The sequence below is a fragment of the Eurosta solidaginis genome, chromosome X, assembly GCF_040869045.1.
Source record: "Eurosta solidaginis isolate ZX-2024a chromosome X, ASM4086904v1, whole genome shotgun sequence".
NCBI classification, from domain to species: domain Eukaryota; kingdom Metazoa; phylum Arthropoda; class Insecta; order Diptera; family Tephritidae; genus Eurosta; species Eurosta solidaginis.
Genome location: NC_090324.1, coordinates 3,840,923 through 3,861,914, shown reverse-complemented (window position 1 = coordinate 3,861,914; position 20,992 = coordinate 3,840,923). Strand labels below are relative to the sequence as shown.

General features: G+C 37.4%; 1 protein-coding gene across 1 annotated transcript in view; it reads left to right on the top strand.

The window, feature by feature from the left end:
- Window positions 1–20,992, top strand: part of Ca-alpha1D (Ca[2+]-channel protein alpha[[1]] subunit D) — a 6,221,746-nt gene that overhangs the window by 3,187,206 nt on the left and 3,013,548 nt on the right. The window lies entirely within an intron of this gene.

Here is a 20,992-nt window from a genome sequence, read left to right as displayed (position 1 = left end):
GGTGAAAATTAAGCTCAAAAATTCCGTTACATACAGGCCAAGCTAATAAAAGCGTGCTAAAAATGAATTTAACTTAGTAATAGAAAAGAAATTAAAAAAAAATTATTAGAAATTAGCGTTTTTACAACCCTTTTAAAACCAAGGCATCACTGTGATGCATTTGCATGTCGTAAACATAGTTGTGTGGGTTTTTTATTCAACCGTTTTAAAAAATGAAGGTATCACTGTGACACAATTGCAGATCGTAAAATTGCTTGTGTTGTTTTTTAAGCCACCACAAGACACTGCAGGTAGAATTGAAATTACCATTTCATTCTTATTACCTCGTCTCGTAGACTATATATAACGCAACAGTTTTTGTGAACGCATTAAGTCGTTGTGAAGAACTCAAAGTGTGAAGTGCTAATTTCAGATAAAAAATATTTCAAAAAAAATAATAAGTGAAGTGACCATTCCAAATAAAAAACTTTACAATGAATCCACCATCCTCTACACCGCAAGATGAAGCAGCTACATCAACAACTATCGAAAACCCAATGAGTCATATACCCAAGCATGATGTTCCAGTCTTACGTAATCAATCAATTCAGAATTGGGTTCTCTCAAAATAACAGGATGAGGTTCTTTTACCATCCTAGTATGATACTTCTCATCAATTTTATCTATCGTTTCTTCTCTTGATTTGGTCTTGATACTTGTCAAGCAATTTATTCAATTTATTAAATACACTTTTTTCAGCATTATTTCCATACCAAGTTTTTCCCAAATTCCAATCAACTTATCTTGTACTTGAATAGTGAATGATTTATGGGAAAACTTTTTTTGTTCTGTTTTAGCACGTTCGCTTAGGTAAAAATAATATCTCAAGATATCCAGATGGGTTGGTAAATTAAGATCAGTTAAATCATTAGACACACCAAAAACAGTAACATCATGCTTGGGTATATGACTCATTGGGTTTTCGATAGTTGTTGATGTAGTTGCTTCATCTTGCGGTGTAGAGGATGGTGGATTCATTGTAAACTTTTTGATTTGGAATGGTCACTTCACTTATTATTTTTTTTGAAATATTTTTTTATCTGAAATTAGCATTTCACACTTTGAGTTCTTCACAACGACTTAATGCATTCACAAAAACTGTTGCGTTATATATGGTCTGCGAAACGAGGTAATAAGAATGAAATGGTAATTTGAATTCTACCTGATGTGTCTTGTGGTGGCCTAAAAAAAAACAACACAAGCAATTTTACGATCTGCAATTGTGTCACAGTGATACCTTCATTTTTTAAAACGGTTGAATAAGAAACCCACACAACTATGTTTACGACATGCAAATGCATCACAGTGATGCCTTGGTTTTATAAGGGTTGCAAAAACGCTAATTTCTCTTAATTTTTTTAAATTTCTCTTCTATTACTAAGTTAAATTCATTTTTAGCACGCTTTTATTAGCTTGGCCTGTATGTAACGGAATCCTTTAGCTTAATTTTCACCGGCTTCTAGAAGTCTGATTAATTTGTAACTTTGCATACGTATCAAGGACCGATGACAATGCATTAATGTGATGGTGTGGTGACATAAGGTCAACGGCCATAAGGTCAATTGGCCTTATCACCACTTTGAATGGCGATAAGTTTGATTGCAACTTTGCACACCTATCAAGGCTCGATGACAATGCATTAATGTGATGGTGTGCATACACAAGGTCAACGGCCATAAGGTCAATTGGCCTTATTACCACATAGCCATTTAGCTGATTTTTTCATGTAAAGTGCAAAACCGGCGATTTTTTGAAATGTTTGTATGGCGAACCCCCAGGGGGGTTCCAGGGGGTGTGCCACTGGCATCGGTGGGTCGGGCCTCCAAAGTTAGTGAGGGGTCGGTCATACATTTGTACTCGATTGGAGCACTCTAAATGGGTCAAAGTGGGATTTTTCAAAATTTGCCCCTACCCAAAAGTTCGACCCAAATTGGGGGATATCGTTTTAGAGGTATGGTTTCTTCGGCAAAGTTTCTTATTTTGATCCCTAGAATACGATTTTCACAGAGCAATGAACAATTTTTAAATCGACCCGCCCTAATACATATACACATCAACGCATTACAATATCATATTGTAATTACTTAAACAATTTTGCATATTTAATTAATTAAATAAATAATATTATAACGTGAATTCTAATACCACATTTTTTTGATTTTTTTATTTATCTCGTCGGACAAGCCCAAGGCCTCCTGCTCCCTCGAACATGAGGCTTGGCATAACCTAAGTAAGGTTCAGTTTATCGTACTTATGCATGTATGAAAATATCATTTATAAAGATGTAAGCGGTTGACTATCACAGAAGTTTGACGCGACCCACGCTTTTATTTATTTTTCTGATCAACGCCCTAGATTGATGAGGAGTGTGATAGCTAGTACCTAAGGCCTAACTAATTATTTTCTATCATTTAGTATTATTATTACTGTATGTAAGTATTGTTTTCAATAAAACCGTTTAACTTGAACATTTTTTTAAAATTATTTTTCATAATTCAAACGAGAAAGAACCTTTTGTGAAAACACAAATTGACAAGTCCTACTGAAAATTCAACGATCTGCGTGCGGAGCGATCACGGGGGCAATTAGGTCGTGCCCCTCGGAAGCTTTTAACGTGATATGCAATGTTCCACCGGTAGATCTCTTTTTCCAGGAAACGGCATCATAAGGGGCCCTAATGCTTCGGGAGTTGGGTCTTTGTAGGGAGCGCACATACGGGCACGGCCGCATTCTGCTCAATATTAGCGACTCCCGCATCACGTCAAAAACGGACTACATATGTCCAAGGGCAGTCTTCGACACAAACTGCACAATTCTCTTCCCTACAAGGAAAGATTAGAGATTCGATATCTCGGTTTTCACGGACGGATCTAAAATGGCTTGCGGAGTGGGTGTATTTGCGACTGTCCCGCCCACGTCCTCACGTATGCGGCTTCCCGACTCAGCAAGCGTATTTCAAGCTGAGATTTTCGCTATCCATGAGCCGTGTAAAGCGTTAATGGATATTCATGGTAACGGTAACAGGGTAGCCATTTTCCCCGATAGCCCGGCGGCTCTTGGTGCCTTCGGGTCACCGACGATATCATAAAACCTAGTTGGGCAGTGTAGGGAGAGCGTCATGATTCTGGCGAGCCGGCAGATCGATAGCCTGATATGGGTGCCGGGGCATCGAAACATAGAGAGCAACGAGATGGCGGATTATCTGGCATAGCATGGAGCGGCTCTTGATGTCTCAGGAGCGAAGGAGGTCCTTGCACCCCTGGGACTCATCAAGGGTCGCATCTGCCAGCACTGGTTGAGCGAGGCCAACAATAGGTGCAATCGGTTGCGGTCCTGTAAAGTTTCCAAGAACATGTGGCCACTATATAATGAAAAACGATCTATAGCTGTCCTAAAGATGAACAGAAATGGTATATCCAGAGTAGTTGCGGTGCTTACGGGGCATTGGACAATTGGGGTACTTGCGGCACTGATGGGACTGGAACACAATACCTCTTGTCGCAGCTGTACGCGTCCGTATGCGGAGGAAACGATTGAGCATCTGCTGAGCGAATGCCCAGCACCCTGTCGAAGCAGAATAAAGTTTCTTCGAAAGCCCTTTTTCGAAAGCCTCCCAGAACTCAAGGATGTTAGGCCGGGAGAGCTTCTCAAATTTAAAGATTTCACGTAATGGATATAAGGGTACGGGTTTCCCGGAGGCGCTTGAAAATTCTTATTAGTCTTCTTACAACACGCTTTCATTGGTTAACTCACGGCCGATTAACTTCAGAACACCATTTTGGCATAATTACAAATAAACGTATCGGATTTATCTTTAAGCACTCAAATTAGCTCAACTAGTTGAAAGAATTCGAACAAAACGCAATCAAAAAAAATGATTTTATACAGCTCAAAGGTAGAAGCTAGTTCTTTCTGAGAAGAGAGTTTCACTTGTGGCTTTAACTAAGTGGAGTTATTTTGAATCTATATCTATTGCAGCAATCAAAAAAGGAAAAAAGAGATGAATAATTTTGTTTATTGATATTAAGTTTATTTCAATATATTCGTCGACAGAATAAATATGTAGCTTTGTTGCAAAGATGTTTTTGAAACGGTATACATTATTATTTTTCATAAATTAACATCAAGTTGTTATGAAACAGTTCTATATAATAAACTCAATGTTTCGCTTCCCTTTTTTGCGTATCTTTCTATTATGTTTTAAACGTCGATTTTAATATCATAATGTACGTGTAAAAGTGTTAAGCCAGTGAGCCTATCTTCACTCATAGTTGTTCGTAACCATGTTTTTAATCGCCGAAGGGTAGAAAAGCTTCTTTCCGCAGAAGCATTACTGACCGGCAATGTAGCCAAAATGTTCAATAGAATCCTTATCAGTGGAAAAGCATTTTCGTCGCAGTGATATAGAACTTCTACTGCCGATTTTGGTATCGATTTTTGCTCGAGCTTTTTTGTCCAGAGTTCGGACCAAACTTCATACTCTCCTGTCAAATGGACGGTATTTTTTTTGTTTTTCTTCAAGAAATATGAGTACCGTTCGCCTATAGATTACACCAGTTTCAAAGCATTTTTTTTTTTTGAAAGAATATCATTTTGTACAATTTTCGACGGCAGAAGTAAATTCAAATTAAAAACGTCCAACGTTTCTTCTGGCAATCTTTCTTGAAGGTCAAGTATAATATGGTATAATAAAGGAATAAAAATCGCTTTTCGATAATACTCTTCGGCAGTAGATGCGGTAAAGTTCGAGCGATATATTTGTCTACTTGTTAGACGCGGAATATTAATCTCAAAATCTAATTGATCAGCCAAACTCGTAATTTTTTCAAACAATTCCGAAAACTTACCATCTGCATTCGCTCTATAATTCTGGAGTACATTGAGTGTGCTATTCAAAGCTTCAGTAGCATGATTCAAATCAATAGAAGGAGATTGTAAAAGTAGACTCAATGGTCGCGTTACTGAAAGAACATTGCTCAAACAAATCATTGATATTATGAATTCTGTGTCGCAAATTGCCTTTATCAACGAACGAGCTTCTGAAGTCGTTTTCGAGACCTGCCATGTTGTGAATTCCTTCAAAGCATTTACAATTTCTGTGATACTGTCTTCAAATTGTATAACACCATCATGTCTTTCTGACCAACGTGTCTCACACAGTCCACTCAAAGATTCATTGAGATGCTTTTTGAAAACCAGGTGACGTTTACCTGAAGAATAAGCAAAACTTATAATTTTTTTCATCAAAGCCATGCAATCTCTTGTTTGAGGAACATTTGAGGTTTTTGCAAGTGAGTTATTGAGTGCATGATTGAAACACGGACAAGATCTAGCGTATAAACAAAATTTAACAATTTCTTGAACAGCCCCATTTATTTCTGAAACCATGACTGAACAGCTATCTGTTCCGATGCCAACGCACTTAAGGAAATCGACCCGAGTTTTTTCAGAATATCAACAACTATATGATCTAATGCTATTCCTGTGAGCCGTTTCTCTTCATTATGAACATCTTCTTGACAAATTGAATCAAAAGCGTCAACGAATGTTAAAAAATCTTCCCGAATTCTACCTTCATGAATATAACGCAAACAAAGGCTGAGTTGTTCAATATGTCCGGAATCTGTTGTCTCACCAATTCAATTGCATAACAGTCTGCATTTCTTATCCTGTCTAACAAAATATCTTGAATTTCTTCTTTGCAAAAGTTTATTAACTCATACAGTATCACCAGCAGCGATTCGGTACTGAAGAAGAGCGCGAAAATTACCCTGATTCACTGAAGATTCATGAGGATCCAGTGGACCATCATCTCGATGACCTCTGAATGCAAGATTTTGACGCCCCAAAATATTACATTCTGGATCATAACACGCAATAAGTTTCTGTTCTTTTCAATTTGAGCAACGCGATGAGAGTTGAGTATATTCGAAATATCTTTTTCGGGACTTTCATATGACTTAATAAAATCAGAAGCAGCAAGAACGGCTCCGATGTGATATTTATTAGATGCGTAGCATGCTATAGCACCATCTTTACCAAATAATTTAGCAAATGAACACAACGGTATCTTTACAAGTATATGCAAAGACAATTTAGATCGCAGATTTCCTGTGTCACTTGCAAATATGAAGCAATATTTACAAAAACAGCCTTTCGAAATATCCGAGTAAACCAACCACTCGCGTTCGATCAAACAGTGACGTCGAAAATATGGTTTTTCAATTGTTCCTTTCTTATTATGATTTGAAAAAGGAAATACGTAATCATTCGGTGGTGACCATGGTTCTTTCAGTAATTTGAATTTTGTATAATCATCCATCAAGTGTTTGTTCTCTACAAAAAACCTATATCGAATTTATTCTGAACTGAGTGTTGACCTGATGCAATTGTTAGAGTTGTCGAAGGCTGTACGTCGATGACTGCGTTATTATTAACACAATCGCCTTTAACAAAATTAATTGCTTCTGCCGTGACATTAGTTTCTTCATTAAATGTATTTTGCAAGTTTGGAAGCTTAAAAAAATACGAATCAATACTTCTTACAGTTGATCTTTTGTTGTTTCTTCTCACTGAATAATCATCCTAAAAACAAAACATGTCGAATGGTTTTCATACATATCGTTTATCTGATTCATTCCTTCAATATTTGATATCTTAATAATTTTTGAGCCTGCCCTCACGATAAAAATTCTCATTTGGGTTTATATTCGAACGCCCAATTCAAATCTGAATTTCCACAGTTTTTGAAACCAAATCAGATTTTTTTGAAGACTTGACCTAATTTGACATACTGGCAAACCCAAATAGGGTGTTAGAAAATAAACCCAAATTGGCTATGAAAATCTCTGTGAATTGAATATATAAGAACAATCAAACATACCATTTCGGAACCACTGTAATACAAATAAAAGTGTTACTAGGCGATTTAAAAGCAAGTTTCCCTTTATTTCAACTGCGCCAGGACGCGGACGAAAGATAACTGCCAATCAAAATTCAGAAATCTATTTTACTGTTGGATTAACAAGAGCAAACGTATGTATAGTTGTGTATACAGCATTGTTGTCATACATTGCGTATATATGTATGTACATATATTTGTGTGTAGCATAGAAACGACAGGGCAAATGTCGCTATCTGCTTCTAGCGACACGGTCAAAATGTAGCTCTGATTTTGCATAACTGAAACGACATATTAGGTGTGTTCCGGAACTTTTATGAAAACAAGTAAGGAAGGTTAAGTTCGGGTGTAACCGAACATTACATACTCAGTTCAGAGCTATGGTGACAACATAAGGGAAAATAACCACGTAGGAAAATGAACCGAGGGAAACCCTGGAATGTGTTTCAAATGAAAGGCATTAAAGAGTATTTTATGAGGGAGTGGGCCATAGTTCTATAGGTGGACGCCATTTAGGGATATAGCCATAAAGGTGGATCAGGGTTGACTCTAGAATGCGTTTGTACGATATGGTTATCAAATGAAAGGTGTTAATGAGTATTTTAAAAGGGAGTAATCCTTAGTTCCATAGGTGGACGGCGTTTCAAGATATCGCCACAAAGGTGGACCAGGGGTGACCATAGAATTTGTTTCTACAATATGGGCATCAAACGAATGGTGTTAATGAGTATTTGAAAAGGGAGTGGGCCTTAGTTCTATAGGTGGATGCCGTTTCGAAATATCGCCATAAAGGTGGACCAGGGGTGACTCTAGAATATGTTTGTAAGATATGGGTATCAAATTAAAGGTATTAATGAGGGTTTTAAAAGGGAGTGGTCGCCTTTCCGAGATATCACCATAAAGGTGGAACAGGGGTGACTCTAGAACGCGTTTGTACGATATGGGTATCAAATGACAGGTGTTAATGAGTATTTTAAAAGGGAGAAATCCTTAGTTCCATAGGTGGACGCCGTTTCGAGATAGCGCCATAAAGGTGGACCAGGGGTGACCCTAGAATTTGTTTGTACAATATGGGTATCAAAAGAAAGGTGTTAATGAGTATTTTAAAAGGGAGTAATCCTTAGTTCCATAGGTGGACGCCGTTTCGAGATATCGCCATAAAGGTGGACCAGGGGTGACCCTAGAATTTGTTTGTACAATATGGGCATCAAACGAAGGGTATTAATGAGGGTTTTAAAAGGGAGTGGTGGTTTTTGTATAGGTGGTCGCATTTTCGAGATATCGCCATAAAGGTGGACAAGGGGTGACCCTAGAATTTGTTTGTACAATATGGGTATCAAAAGAAAGGTGTTAATGAGTATTTTAAAAGGGAGTAATCCTTAGTTCCATAGGTGGACGCCGTTTCGAGATATCGCCATAAAGGTGGAGCAGGGGTGACCCTAGAATTTGTTTGCACGATATGGGTATCAAATGAAAGGGGTTAATGAGCATTTTAAAAGGGAGTGAGGCTTAGTTCTATAGGTGGACTTTCGAGATATCGCCATAAAGGTGGACCAGGGGTGACTCTAGAATGATATTGTACGATATGGGTATCAAATTAAAGGTATTAATGAGAGTTTTAAAAGGGAGTGGTGTGAAGGCGTTTTCCAGATATCGACCAAAATGTGGACCAGGGTGACCCAGAACATCATCTGTTGGATACCGCTAATTTATTTATATATGTAATACCTGCCAAGATTTTAAGGGTTTTTTATTTCGCCCTGCAGAACTTTTTCAATTTCTTCTACTTAATATGGTAGGTGTCACAACCATTTTATAAAGTTTTTTCTAAAGTTATATTTCGCGTCAATAAAACAATCCAATTACCTTACCATGTTTCATCACTTTTTTCGTATTTGGTATAGAATTATGGCATTTTTTCATTTTTCGTAATTTTCGATATCGAAAAAGTGGGCGTGGTCATAGTCGGATTTCGTTCATTTTTCATACCAAGATAAAGTGAGTTCAAGTAAGCACGTGAACTAAGTTCATTAAAGATATGTCGATTTTTGCTCAAGTTATCGTGTTAACGGCCATGCGGAAGGACAGACGGACGACTGTGTATAAAAACTGGGCGTGGCATCAACCGATTTCGCCCATTTTCACAGAAAACAGTTATTGTAGTGAAATCTATGCCCCTACCAAATTTCAAATGGATTGGTTAGTTTTTGTTCGACTTATGGCGTTAAAAGTATCCTAGACAAATTAAATGAAAAAGGGCGGAGCCACGCCCATTTTGGAATTTTCTTTTATTTTTGTATTTTGTTGCACCATATTATTTCTGGAGTTGAATGTTGACATAATTTACTTATATACTGTAAAGATATTAAATTTTTTGTTAAAATTTTACTTTAAAAAAATTTTTTTTTTTAAAGTGGTCGTGCTCTGTCTCCGATTTTGCTAATTATTATTAAGCGTACATATAGTAATAGGAGTAACGTTCCTGCCAAATTTCATCATGATATCTTCAACGACTGCCAAATTACAGCTTGCAAAAGTTTAAATTACCTTCTTTTAAAAGTGGGCGCTGCCACGCCCATTGTCCAAAATTTTACTAATTTTCTATTCCGCGTCATAAGCTCAAATCATCTACCAAGTTTCGTCGCTTTAGCTGTCTTTTGTAATGAATTATCGCACTTTTTCGGTTTTTCCAAATTTTCGATATGGAAAAAGTGGGCGTGGTTATAGTCCGATATCGTTCATTTTAAATAGCAATCTGAGATGAGTGCTCAAGAACCTACATACCAAATTTCATCAAGATACCTCAAAATTTACTCAAGTTATCGTGTTAACGGACGGCGGACGGACGGACATGGCTCAATCAAATTTTTTTTCGATCCTGATTATTTTGATATATGGAAGTCTATATCTATCTCGATTCCTTTATATATATACAACCAACCGTTATCCAATCAAACAAGTAAGGACGGGACTGTCTTCGGCTGTGCCGAAGACTTCATACCTTTCATGAATGGGGCTTAACAATAATTTTATCCCATTCGTAATCTCCGAATAATCGGATGTATAAGATAAGAAATATATAGTGAACAGATCTACATACCTAAACTATTTTTAAGATAAATATAAAATAAATAAAAAATAGGTAGGTACTTTGTGTGAGGATGCAAAGTTTCAGGTTTTTTGTGGTCTGCGTGTAAAAACTATGACTACGAATCACGTATTTCAACAATATATGACGTACACGTAACTATTTGATGAAATTTTATGAATTTTGAAGCTTCTAGCCATAAAAAAGGGGCAAAAAAATTTAGTTTATATGGGGTATATAATATATGTACCACCGATCTCTATGATTTTTTCAGACACCTATATATGCTATATACGTAAGCATTTGGTAAAATTTGAAGCTACTAGCTGTTAAAATGGGGCAGAAATTGTGCAAAGTTTCTTATCTGAACAATCGGTTGTATGAGATATATACTATATATACCACCGATCTCAATGATTTTTTCAGAAAACAATATATACTATACACGTAAGCATTTGGTGAAACTTGAAGCTTCTAGCTGTTAAAATGGGGAAGAAATTGCGCAAAGTTTCTTATCTGAACAATCGGTTGTATGAGATTATACATACCACCGGTCTCTATGATTTTTTCAGACAACAATATATGCTATACACGTAAACATTTGGTGAAATTTTAACATATCTAAACGATTTTTAAGATAAATATAAAATAAACAAGTAAGGAAGGTTAAGTTCGGGTGTAACCGAAGATTACATACTCAGTTGAGAGCTATGGTGACAACATAAGGGAAAATAACCATGTAGGAAAATGAACCGAGGGAAACCCTGGAATATGTTTTTATGACATGTGTATCAAATGAAAGGCATTAAAGAGTATTTTATGAGGGAGTCGGCCATAGTTCTATAGGTGGACGCCATTTAGGGATATAGCCATAAAGGTTGATCAGGGTTGACTCTAGAATGCGTTTGTACGATATGGGTATCAAATGAAAGGTGTTAATGAGTATTTTAAAAGGGAGTAATCCTTAGTTCCATAGGTGGACGCCGTTTCGAGATATCGCCACAAAGGTGGACCAGGAGTGACTCTAGAATGTGTTTGTACGATATGGGTATCAAATTATAGGTATTAATGAGGGTTTTAAAAGGGAGTGGTGGTTGTTGTATAGGTGGTCGCCTTTTCGAGATATCGCCATAAAGGTGGACCAGGGGTGACTCTAGAAAGCGTTTGTACGATATGGGTATCAAATGAAAGGTGTTAATGAGTATTTTAAAAGGGAGTAATCCTTAGTTCCATAGGTGGACGCCGTTTCGAGATATCGCCATAAAGGTGGACCAGGGGTGACCCTAGAATTTGTTTGTTCAATATGGGCATCAAACGAATGGTGTTAATGAGTATTTTAAAAGGGAGTAATCCTTAGTTCTATAGGTGGACGCCGTTTCGAGATATCGCCATAAAGATGGACCAGGGGTGACCCGAGAATTTGTTTGTACAATATGGGTACCAAAAGAAAGGTGTTAATCAGTATTTTAAAAGGGAGTAATCCTTAGTTCCATAGGTGGACGCCGTTTCGAGATATCGCCATAAAGGTGGACCAGGGGTGACCCTAGAATTTGTTTGTACGATATGGGTATCAAAAGAAAGGTGTTAATGAGTATTTTAAAAGGGAGTGGGCCTTAGTTCTATAGGTGTACGCCTTTTCGAGGTATCGCAATAAAGGTGGACCAGGGGTGACTCTAGACTTTGTTTGTACGATATGGGTATCAAATGAAAGGTGTTAATGAGTATTTTTAAAAGGGCGTGGGCCTTCGTTCTATAGGTGTTAGCCTTTTCGAGATATCGCCATAAAGGTGGACCAGGGGTGACTTTAGAATATGTTTGTACGATATGGGTATCAAATGAAAGGTGTTAATGAGTATTTTAAAAGGGCGTGGGACTTAGTTCTATAGGTGGACGCCTTTTCGAGATATCGCCATAAAGGTGGACCAGGGGTGACTCTAGAATAAGTTTGTACGATATGGGTATCAAATTAAAGGTATTAGTGAGAGTTTTAAAAGGGAGTGGTGTAGTTGTATATGTGAAGGCATTTTCCAGATATCGACCAAAATGTGGACCAGGGTGACCCAGAACATCATCTGTTGGATACCGCTAATTTATTTATATATGTAGTACCTGCCAAGATTTTAAGGGTTTTTTATTTCGCCCTGCAGAACTTTTTTCATTTTCTTCTACTTAATATGGTAGGTGTCACAACCATTTTATAAAGTTTTTTCTAAAGTTATATTTCGCGTCAATAAAACAATCCAATTACCTTACCATGCTTCATCCCTTTTTTCGTATTTGGTATAGAATTATGGCATTTTTTTCATTGTTCGTAATTTTCGATATCGAAAAAGTGGGCGTGGTCATAGTCGGATTTCGTTCATTTTTCATACCAAGATAAAGTGAGTTCAAGTAAGCACGTGAACTAAGTTCATTAAAGATATGCCGATTTTTGCTCAAGTTATCGTGTTAACGGCCATGCGGAAGGACAGACCGACGACTGTGTATAAAAACTGGGCGTGGCATCAACCGATTTCGCCCATTTTCACAGAAAACAGTTAACGTCATAAAATCTATGCCCCTACCAAATCTCAAAAGGATTTGTTAATTTTTATTCGAATTATGGCGTTAAAAGTATCCTAGACAAATTAAATGAAAAACGGCGGAGCCACGCCCATTTTGAAATTTTCTTTTATTTTTGTATTTTGTTGCACCATATCATTACTGGAGTTGAATGTTGACATAATTTACTCATATACTGTAAAGATATTAAATTTTTTGTTAAAATTTTACTTTAAAAAAAATTTTTTTTAAAAGTAGGCGTGGTCCTTCTCCGATTTTGCTAATTTTTATTAAGCGTACATATAGTAATAGCAGTAACGTTCCTGCCAAAGTTCATCATGATATCTTCAACGACTGCCAAATTAAAGCTTGCAAAACTTCTAAATTACCTTCTTTTAAAAGTGGGCGGTGCCACGCCCATTGTCCAAAATTTTACTAATTTTCTATTCTGCGTCATAAGCTCAACTCATCTACCAAGTTTCGCCGCTTTATCTGTCTTTTGTAATGAATTATCGCACTTTTTCGGTTTTTCGAAATTTTCGATATCGAAAAAGTGGGCGTGGTTATAGTCCGATATCGTTCATTTTAAATAGCGATCTGAGATGAGTGCTCAAGAATCTGCATACCAAATTTCATCAAGATACCTCAAAATTTACTCAAGTTATCGTGTTAACGGACGGACGGACGGACATGGCTCAATCAATTTTTTTTTTCGATCCTGATTATTTTGATATATGGAAGTCTATATCTATATTTATTCCTTTATATATGTACAACCAACCGTTATCCAATCAAACTTAATATACTCTGTGAGCTCTGCTCAACTGAGTATAAAAATAGGTAGGTTCTTTGTGTGAGGATGCAAAGCTTCACGTTCTTTGTGGTCTGCATGTAAAAACTATGACCACGAATCACGTATTTCAAAAATATATGACGTAAACGTAACTATTTGATGAAATTTGATGAATTTTGAAGATTCTAACCGTAAAAAAGGGGCAAAAATGACAGTTTATATGAAGTATATAATATATATACCACCGATCTCTATGATTTTTTCAGACAACAATATATGCTATATACCTAAGCGTTTTGTGAAATTTGAAGCTTCTAGCTGTTAAAACGGGGCAGAAATTGCGCAAAGTTTCTTATCTGAACAATCGGTTGTATGAGATATATACTATGTATACCACCGATCTCAATGATTTTTTCAGAGAACAATATATGCTATATACGTAAGCAATCGGTGAAATTTGAAGCTTATAGCTGTTAAAATGGGGAGAAATTGCGGAAAGTTTCTTATCTAAACAATCGGTTGTATGAGATATATACTATATATATAACCGATCTCCATGATTTTTTCAGACAACAATATATGCTATATACGTAAGCAATCGGTGAAATTTGAAGCTTATAGCTGTTAACATGGGGTAGAAATTGCGAAAAGTTTCTTATCTGAACATTCGGTTGTATGAGATATATACTATATATACAACCGATCTCTATGATTTTTTCAGACAACAATATATGCTATATACGTAAGCAATCGGTGAAATTTGAAGCTTATAGCTGTTAAAATGGGGTAGAAATTGCGAAAAGTTTCTTATCTGAACAATCGGTTGTATGAGATATATACTATATATACAACCAATCTCTATGATTTTTTCAGACAACAATATATGCTATATACGTAAGCAATCGGTGAAATTTGAAGCTTATAGCTGTTAAAATGGGGTAGAAATTGCGAAAAGTTTCTTATCTGAACAATCGGTTGTATGAGATATATACTATATATACAACCGATCTCTATGATTTTTCAGACAACAATATATGCTATATACGTAAGTATTCGGTGAAATTTAAAGCTTCTAGCTGTTAAAATGGGGCTGAAATTTGCGAAAAAATATATATATATACTATATATATACTATATATACCACCATATATATACTATATATACCACCGATCTTTATGATTTTTTCAGACAACAATATATGCTATATACGTAAGCATTCGTTGAAATTTGAAGCCTCTAGCTTTTAAAATAGGGCAGTAATTACGAAAAGTTCCTTATCTGAACAATCGGTTGTGTGGGATATATACTACATATACGACCGATCTCATCAATTTTTTCAGGCAACAATATGTGCAATATACGAAAGTATATGGTGAAGTTTGAAGCTTCAATCTGTTAAATTGGGCAAGATATTACAAAAATCCTCTTTTTCTGAAAAATCGGTTGTATGGAGGATATATGCTATAGTGGTCCGATCCGGTCGGTTCCGACAAATGTCTAATCGGACACCTAAATACACCCGCTTACCAAATTTTATCAAGATATCTCAAAAATTGAGGGACTAGTTTGCATACAAACAGACAGACGGACAGACGGACATGGCTAAATCAACTCAGCTCTTCAACCTGATTATTTCGGTATACTTAATGGTGGGTCTATCTGTTTTCCTTTAAGGACTTACAATTTTCGGTTTCGTGACGAAATTAATATACCATTTCATTTTCATGAAAGTTATAAAAATAGGTAGGTTCTTTGTGTGAGGATGCAAAGCTTCACGTTCTTTGTGGTCTGCATGTAAAAACTATGACTACGAATCACGTATTTCTAAATATATGACGTAAACGTAACTATTTGATGAAATTTGATGAATTTTGAAGATTCTAACCGTAAAAAAGGGGCAAAAATGACAGCTTATATGAAGTATATAATATATATACCACCGATCTCTATGATTTTTTCAGACAACAATATATGCTATATACGTAAGCATTTTGTGAAATTTGAAGCTTCTAGCTGTTAAAACGGGGCAGAAATTGCGCAAAGTTTCTTATCTGAACAATCGGTTGTATCAGATATATACTATGTATACCACCGATCTCAATGATTTTTTCAGACATCAATATATGCTATACACGTAAGCATTTGGTGAAATTTGAAGCTTCTAGCTGTTAAAATGGGGCCGAAATCGCAAAGAAAAATATATATACTATATATATATACTATATATACCATCATATATATATTATATATATCACCGATCTCTGTGATTTTTTGACACAACAATACATACTATATACGTAAGCAATCGGTGAAATTTGAAGCTTATAGCTGTTAAAATGGGGTAGAAATTGTGAAAAGTTTCTTATCTGAACAATCGGTTGTATGAGATATATACTATATATACAACCGATCTCTGTAATTTTTTCAGACAACAATATATGCTATATACGTAAGCAATCGGTGAAATTTGAAGCTTATAGCTGTTAAAATGGGGAGAAATTGCGAAAAGTTTCTTATCTGAACAATCGGTTGTATGAGATATATACTATATATACAACCGATCTCTATGATTTTTTCAGACAACAATATATGCTATATACGTAAGCAATCGGTGAAATTTGAAGCTTATAGCTGTTAAAATGGGGTAGAAATTGCGAAAAGTTTCTTATCTGAACAATCGGTTTTATGAGATATATACTATATATACAACCGATCTCTATGATTTTTTCAGACAACAATATATGCTATATACGTAAGCAATCGGTGAAATTTGAAGCTTATAGCTGTTAAAATGGGGTAGAAATTGCGAAAAGTTTCTTATCTGAACAATTGGTTGTATGAGATATATACTATATATACAACCGATCTCTATGATTTTTTCAGACAACAATATATGCTATATACGTAAGCAATCGGTGAAATTTGAAGCTTATAGCTGTTAAAATGGGGTAGAAATTGCGAAAAGTTTCTTATCTGAACAATCGGTTGTATGAGATATATACTATATATACAACCGATCTCTATGATTTTTCAGACAACAATATATGCTATATACGTAAGCAATCGGTGAAATTTGAAGCTTATAGCTGTTAAAATGGGGAGAAATTGCGAAAAGTTTCTTATCTGAACAATCGGTTGTATGAGATATATACTATATATACAACCGATCTCTATGATTTTTTCAGACAACAATATATACTATATACGTAAGCAATCGGTGAAATTTGAAGCTTATAGCTGTTAAAATGGGGTAGAAATTGCGAAAAGTTTCTTATCTGAACAATCGGTTTTATGAGATATATACTATATATACAACCGATCTCTATGATTTTTTCAGACAACAATATATGCTATATACGTAAGCAAGGGTCGTTCAAGCCCTATAAGTCTCCGGGCCCGGATGGAATCATTCCTGCGCAGCTTCAAAGGTCTTTGGGGATTTCCTGCCGCTGGTTGGCCATCATATATACTAACTGCCTCAGGCTTAACTATATCCCGAAGTCTTGGCACACGGTTAGGGTTATTTTCATTCCGAAGGCCGGCAGAAGCTCTCATGTATCACCTAAATATTTCAGGCCAATCAGTCTCTCGTCGTTTCTTCTTAAGACGTTTGAGCGGTTGATTGACCTGTACCTACGGGAAAGGATACCTCGGGGGTTACTGTCGGCTTCACAACATGCGTACTGCAAGGGCAGATCGACGGAAACGGCTCTCCATTCGATTGTAAAGCAAATAGAGGGGTCCCTAGAACACAAAGAGTATGCTCTGGGTGCCTTTCTAGACATCGAGGGAGCTTTTAACAATGTCTTACCGGGGTCAATCGAAAAAGCTCTGGTGGGTTTAGGAGTCGAGACGGCTCTGGTTGAATTTATTAGCAAACTTCTATGCGGCAGAATTGTCGCAGCGGAGTGGGGAGGGGCCATAATTAAGAGAAAGGTGTGCAGGGGCACGCCACAGGGGGGTGTCCTATCTCCTCTCCTCTGGGTTGTGGTAGTCAACGAGCTTCTTGTGGAGCTGGAAGCCAATGGTTGTCGGGTGGTTGCCTATGCAGATGACCTCGCTATCCTAGTCAGAGGCAAATTTCTGGGCGCCCTGCGCGATGTTCTTCAGGGCTACTTGGATACTGTGGCTGGGTGGGCTGAATCATGTGGATTGGCGGTCAACCCGGGAAAAACGGAATTGGTCCTTTTCACAAGAAGATATAAGGTGCCCGATTTCAGAACTCCCTCGATTGGAGGGGTACCGTTGATACTTTCTGATAGGGTTAAATATTTGGGGATTGTTTTGGACAAGAAACTGTCCTGGAGACCCAATGTGGAAGATCGGGCCAGGAAGGCCGCCATTGCCTTGTACTGCTGCAGAGGAGCTATCGGAAAGAGATGGGGACTCTCGCCAAGAATAGTACACTGGCTTTATGAGATGGTGGTCAAACCGATTCTGCTATATGGGGTGCTGGTCTGGTGGAAAGCACTGGACACGGCGAGCACCTCCAAAATGTTAGTGTCAGTCCAACGGACGGCGCTGATCGGTATCAGTGGCGCTCTCAGAACAACGCCTACCTTGGCGCTAAACGTCATGCTGAACATATACCCAGTAGATATTGCGGGAAAGGCGGCCGCGGCAAGGTCGTTGGTCAGGCTTCGTGATATGGGATATAGACTTTCTGACCGCGGACACTCCAGCCTTCTTACCAGTTTCGACTTCATCCCGGACAGAACGGACTACTGTATGCCGATAACAGCTCCCTATACAACCTTCACCCCAGTTATTCCAGAGAGAGAGGATTGGGGAAGAGGAATTATCTGGGGCATGGGACCGGTTAACTTGTTCACGGATGGGTCAAAGCTGGATGGAAAGGTTGGTGGGGGGTCTTTTGTCAAGAGCTAAATTTAAGCCGCAAGTTTAAGTTGGCTGATCACTGCAGTGTATTCCAAGCGGAAATTGCTGCGATTAAGGATGCGGTGGATGGAATGCTATCCAGTGCTACCACGGTTGGGGAATTTAACATCTACTCTGATAGCCAATCGGCTATCAAGGCCTTGAGCTCAACTACAGTGCGATCGAGGGTGGTCTGGGAGTGCCTGACGTCGCTTGCGATTGCATCGAATTATTTTACAATTAAGATTATCTGGGTCCCGGGCCATAGTGATATCCCGGGTAACTGTCAAGCGGATCTCTTAGCCCGCATCGGTACAACTGAACCGGATGAAGATGGCTGTAGGGACTTCGGGATCCCGCTGGCCACCTGTGGATTGCTCCTCCATAGCTGGGCCTCGAATCAGCTCAGCAAACGTTGGGCGGATACCACGTCTTGCAGGGTATCAAGATATTTCTGGCCGAAAGTGGATGGCAGGAGGTCTGCTGAAATAATTGGGTTCACTAAGGCTCACCTATCAATGGTCATTGGGGTTTTGATAGGGCACTGTCCCATGGGTATCCATGCGGTACGTCTCAATATACTGGAAACTCCATCCTGCTGCAGCTGTATGGAGGATGATGAGGTGGAATCACCAAATCACTTTATGCTTGATTGTCCAGCTTTTGCCAGAATTAGGCGAAAGTACTTCGGTCGCGACTCACTTGGATCTCCCGAGGATATATCCAAAGTTGAGATCGGTATCATTCGGAGCTTTATCGTTGCTACCCAACGATTCTCTAAGTAGCTGGATATAGGTCACCGTTATTTTTGGTGTATGTGGTATCACAACGGACCTTCGTGTTGTCCAAGTGAGCTATCCTTATCAGGGCAGCTACCACCTAACCTACCCTATCCTAAGCAATCTGTGAAATTTGAAGCTTATGGCTGTTAAAATGGGGTAGAAATTGCGAAAAGTTTCTTATCTGAAAAATCGGTTGTATGAGATATATACTATATATACAACCGATCTCTATGATTTTTCAGACAACAATATATGCTATATACGTAAGTATTCGGTGAAACTTGAAGCTTCTAGCTGTTAAAATGGGGCTAAAATTTGCGAATAAATATATATATATACTATATATACCACCATGTATATACTATATATACCACCGATCTTTATGATTTTTCAGACAACAATATATGCTATATACGTAAGCATTTGTTGAAATTTGAAGCCCCTAGCTCTTAAAATAGGGCAGTAATTACGAAAAGTTCCTTATCTGAACAATCGGATCTCATCAATTTTTTCAGGCAACAATATGAGCAATATATATATGTATATGGTGAAGTTTGAAGCTTCAATCTGTTAAATTGGGTAAGATATTACAAAAATCCTCTTTTTCTGAAAAATCGGTTGTGTGGAGGATATATGCTATAGTGGTCCGATCCGGTCGGTTCCGACAAATGTCTAATCGGACACCCAAATACACCCGCTCACCAAATTGTATCAAGATATCTCAAAAATTGAGGGACTAGTTTGCATACAAACAGACAGACGGACAGACGGAAAGTTCGTTATCTGAACAATCGGTTGTGGGGGATATATACTATATATACGACCGATCTCATCAATTTTTTCAGGCAACAATATGTGCAATATACGAAAGTATATGGTGAAGTTTGAAGCTTCAATCTGTTAAATTGGGTAAGATATTACAAAAATCCTCTTTTTCTGAAAAATCGGTTGTATGGAGGATATATGCTATAGTGGTCCGATCCGGTCGGTTCCGACAAATGTCTAATCGGACACCCAAATACACCCGCTCAGCAAATTTTATCAAGATATCTCAAAAATTGAGGGACTAGTTTGCATACAAACAGACAGACGGACAGACGGACATGGCTAAATCAACTCAGCTCTTCAACCTGATTATTTCGGTATACTTAATGGTGTGTCTATCTATTTTCCTTTAAAGACTTACAATTTTCGGTTTCGTGACGAAATTAATATACCATTTCATTTTCATGAAAGGTATAAAAATGAAGTTGGTTGGTGATATGAAGAATTTTTTTATGTTTTGCAAAGTCACCATGTTTCAACTAGTTTATTCACAAACCATGGCATATCTGCGGCAATAAGCGGAAAAAGCAAAACTCACTTATTTATTATTTACATTTTCCGCTAGACGAGTAGACAAAGAAGATAAGAAATATTCCATTCAATCTCAATTTTACGGAAATCTAAAAAATGCATTTCAATTTCTGGCAAATTAAGCACGCCCAATATTTCTTCAGGTCTGGGGGGAGGTCGCCCCATCGCCCACCTGTATCCGCCATTAATTACAAAGATTATAATTACGGGCCAAAAGTGTTTTCAGCAAGAGTCTACATTCCAAAGCACATTTATGCACTCATTACAAAAGGGCCATCACTTTTAATGTTTAAAGGGCGAATTAATGGTGACTTATAACCATAAAGCCACAACCAGATAAAACAGCTGATCGAACCTGCCTTATGGAAATCAATGTAATCGACTAATGGTGCCATACCATAAGGCTAACTCGCTTACATTGATTTCCTTAAGATAGGTTCGATCAGCTGTTATATGTGGTTATGGCTTTATGGTTATAAGTCACCATTAATTCGCCCTTAAAGGCGCATGGTTTACAGATAAGTTAATATTGATTTGGCTTTTTGCGTCAGTGATGATTTTATTTACTGCGTTTTATATTATATTTCTTACTTTAATAATAAAATTGTTTGAAA